At 39.4% G+C, this 4,217-nt stretch overlaps 1 non-coding gene across 1 annotated transcript; it reads left to right on the top strand.

Moving 5' to 3' along the window:
• Positions 1-2,279: 2,279 nt before the first annotated feature.
• Positions 2,280-2,385, top strand: LOC145573430 (small nucleolar RNA R71). Its single transcript, XR_014097465.1, has one exon. It is a non-coding gene; the product is annotated as a small nucleolar RNA R71 (small nucleolar RNA).
• The last annotated feature ends 1,832 nt before the right edge of the window (positions 2,386-4,217 follow it).

Genomic DNA, 4,217 nt, shown 5'->3' with positions numbered 1-4,217 from the left:
GCTTGATGCTCACTCAAAGAAGAGCTAACAATCACGGGAAAAGTGGAGTTGGGTCCCAAAAATTCATACCTAAGGTGTGATGGAAGAGGTTTGAGCTCAACCATTGGAACACCTTTACCTTCCTTCGATGTTGCCACTTGCAACGCTTCTTGGCTAGAAATGCTCAAACACATTTGCTCTTCAACATCCTCAAAGCTTCCATTAAGCACATCTTCATACAAAGCCATCTCCTTTCTAGGAGCACCTACCTTTTCCTTATTCAACAAAACATTCTCAAGAGCATCGTTAGAAGTGAGCAATTGCTCATGCATTGAAGACACAACATGATCAAGAGAATCAATCAACATGCAATTTTCTAAAGAAGAACTTGGATACTTCATGCTATCATTCAAGTCAAATTCTATCACCTCATCCCCTACTTTGAGTGAAATTTTTGCACTTTTCACATCTATCAAAGCACTCGAAGTAGCAAGGAATGATCTCCCTATAATGATAGGAATATTAGCATCTTCGTCCATCTCAAGCACCACAAAATCCACCGGAATAACAAATTTCCCAACCCTCAAAGGAACATCCTCTACCTTACCCTTCGGAAACTTAATTGACGCATCGGCCAATTGCAAAGTGATGTTAGTAGGTAAGATTTCCCCTAGCTCAAGTTTTTGGCACACCGAATATGGCATAAGGCTAACACTAGCTCCTAGGTCACACAAGGCATTCTCAATTTGCATTTTATAAATGGCATAAGGGATAGAAAAGTTTCCGGGGTCTTTTAGCTTAGGTGGCATCTTGTTCATTATGATTGCACTACAATTCTCGGTCAAGTTCATCGTCTCCACAACATCACAAGTCCTCCTACCACTCAAAATGTATTTGGGGAATTTTGCGTAGTTGGGAATTTGGGTGACAAATTCGGTAAATGGTAGAGAAAGGTGAAGTTGCTTGAGCATGTCAATGAATCTTCCAAATTATTCATCTAACTCGTGTCTCATGAACTTTTGTGGATAAGGAAGCTTGGGTTTCACAATTTCTTTCTCCACTCTCACCTCACTAGGCTTCTAAATCTCAACCTCACTCAAAGATGCACTATCTCTCTCATCTTCAACCAAAACCTCTTTTATGCCCTCTTTGGTCTCACTCTTCCTAGGAAAACTCTCCTCAAGAACCTTACTACTCCTTGTGACAATAGCATTGACCGGTCTCTTGGGATCTAGGCCTTGGGAAGGTAAAGAAGAAGGACTAGCATGGTCTTTCAAAGCATTAGCAAGTTGAGAAATTTGGTTTTCAAGCATCTTATTATGAGTCATCATTTCATTAAATTTCTTGTCACTTACGGCCATGTAAGTGTTCAACAACTTTGTTTGATTTTTAATGATTTCCTCCAAATTAGACCTAGAGGAAGAGGATTGTGAATAGGAATTATCACCTTGAGTCTTTGGAGCGAATCCAAGTAGAGGGCCTCTTTGAGCATTGTTTTGAAAATTGCCTCTACCTTGAGTGTTCCAATTACCCCTATTTTGATTTTGACCATAACCTTAATTATGGTTACCACTACCTTGATTATGATTCCCATAACCTTGGTTATGATTACCATAATTTTGGTTTTGAATTTTGGCTACCATAACCTAGATTGTTATAGTTACCTCGAGAACCTTGGTTCCTATAACCACCACCTTGGTTATAGTTGTCAAAATTGCCATGCATGATTGTTGTAATTCCTATTCCATTGTCCTCTTTGATTCTCAAACCTAGAATCATGATTATTTGACACATAGTTCACATTCTCATTCACATTTCCATCTTAATCATCACAAACATCCATACATGCATGAGGGCAACTAGAAACATCATGATCATACGACCCACAATCATCACAAAACAAGCATCCACTAGGCATGTTATTAGAAGAGGGAGGGGGTTGAGAATTAGAAGACATACCTCTCCCCTTAGATTGGGAGGGAAGACTTGAAACTTGGTAGGTAGCACTTTCCAACTTTGCCTTGATAGCGGACATCTCCTTCCCCAAGTTTGTCATTTGTGAGGATAGATTGTTGATTGCATTTAGATGATCAACCGAGTACACTGAAGAGCTACTCTTGCTAGTTGACTCTCTTTCTCCATCTTGCCAATCTCTATAATACCTCACTACGTCTTCAATTATGTCCACCACTTCCTCTTCCGTTTTGTTCATGATAGGACCTCCGACTCCTCCATCTAAACATGATTTTCCTTGAGGGCTAAGGCCTCCATAGAAGATTTGAATAATTTAATAAGTTGGAATTCCGTGATGAGGACACTCCCTTTGATACTCTTTATATCTCTCCCATGCTTCATAGAGGCTCTTACTTGGCTTTTGCTTGAAACCTTGAATCAAAGCTCTAGCCTCCGCCATTTTCTTTTGTGGATAGAAACGGGATAGAAATTCCTTGGTAACCTCGTCCCATGTCCTTAGAGAATTCGGATTAACCTCCTTGTCTAGCCATTCTAAAGCGCGCCCTATCAGAGAAAAGGGAAAGAGCTTGAGGCGGATGAATTCTTCGGAAATTCCGTTCACCTTGATAGTATTGCAATATTTTTCGAATTCCTTGAGATGGTTTAGTGGGCTTTCATGCTTGGCCCCTCTAAATTGTCGCTTCTCTATCAAAGTGATCATTGCCGGCCTTATTTCAAAATCATTTGCCGGTGTTGTAGGTGGAGCAATCCCACTCTCAAATCTATATGCACCGGGAATCCCCAATTCTTTCAATGCCACCCTTGGATTTTCTCCCATTCTTGCTTGTTCTTCTTGTTGTGGTTCTTCTTCACTTGAAATGCTAGGGCTCAAAGATCGTCTAGCACCCCTCAACCTTGCAATAGTTCTCTCAATTTCCAGATCAAATGGCACTAGTGAATGACCACGTGCTCTATGCATAAAATCTCAAAAGAAATGGTTAGTAGCACGGCTACAAGTGTAGCCTAAAAGAAAATCTTTTTGTATTTTCAATTAAAGGTGAAATAGACTCAACAACTATAACAAAGCACCAATATCATTCCCCAGCAACGGCGCCAATTTTGACAAGAGGAAAATCTAGGTCGTTATCTACCTCTCCCTAGAGCCAAACCTAATTTGTAAACACTCGACCAACCTAATACAAGTATATGGTAAGTCAAGGGTCGAACCCAAAGGAATGAGTAGGAACGATGCTATAGCCTATGTCAAGCTAATTCGAAGAATATAAATGGTTGTGGTTGGTAACTAAGATGTCAAAAAGCTAGACAAATTAAAGAATTCAATATGCTAAACACTAGGGATATAGGCTCCACATGCAAGCTCAATGATTATGCTAATTTATAGATCACTCAATCGATTCAACATCACAAGGGACAAACAATAGTTGCAATCAAAGGAATCCAAAAGCTATCTCCTATAAGCCAAGCTAGGGTTCACTATGAATGGCTAACAAGGAAAATCACAACAAAATTCAATCAATTAAAGCAATTCTCAAATCAAGGGTTCATGTCATTGAAATTTGCAATGCAATCTAGATTAATCTTATAGGTTGATCACTCCTAGTTTAATTAATCACATGCACAACTATGTCAACCAATTTAATTGCAACAATCCAATCAATTTAGTATCATCAATTAGCAAAAATCATCAATCAAGCATGCTTCCCCTTCTCCCTAGCAACTAATCTACTCACTAATCATGGTGAAATTAAGGAACAAAACAAATTCAATCAAATTCATACTCATTTAAAGCTTAATCAAAAGAAAATCAATCAATCAATAAATTCTAGAGCAAGGAATGTAATATCAATCAAAATTCAAGAAACTAGAAAGAATTGCATTAAAAGTAAATCAAGGGAAAGAAATCTTACAAATTTTCATTGAATTGAAGAAGGAATTTCAAGATCCAATTGAAATCTAAGATCAAATTCAAGTACAAACAAGTAAATCTTAAGCTTCTCTCTCTACTTTCTCTCTCTATTATTTCTGGAAAATTATCTCTCAAGTATAAAAGTTCAGTCGTCATAAAAAAGAAAGTCAAAAGCTATAAATAGAAAAATCGAGCGAAGGGGGATGCACAGGGCCATGCGCACGCACCCACCAGCCGCGCGCGCGCACAGCTGGGTCTGCGCGCACGCACCCCTGTGCCGCGCGCGCGCGCCCCTGTGTGGTGCACGAGGCCTTGGCTCCTTCACTTTGCTTGATCAAACTCCGCGCTCCTGAGCATC

The sequence above is a fragment of the Chenopodium album genome, chromosome 12, assembly GCF_948465745.1.
Source record: "Chenopodium album chromosome 12, dcCheAlbu1.1, whole genome shotgun sequence".
In the NCBI taxonomy this organism is placed as follows: domain Eukaryota; kingdom Viridiplantae; phylum Streptophyta; class Magnoliopsida; order Caryophyllales; family Amaranthaceae; genus Chenopodium; species Chenopodium album.
This window is presented reverse-complemented; position numbering and strand designations above follow the sequence as displayed.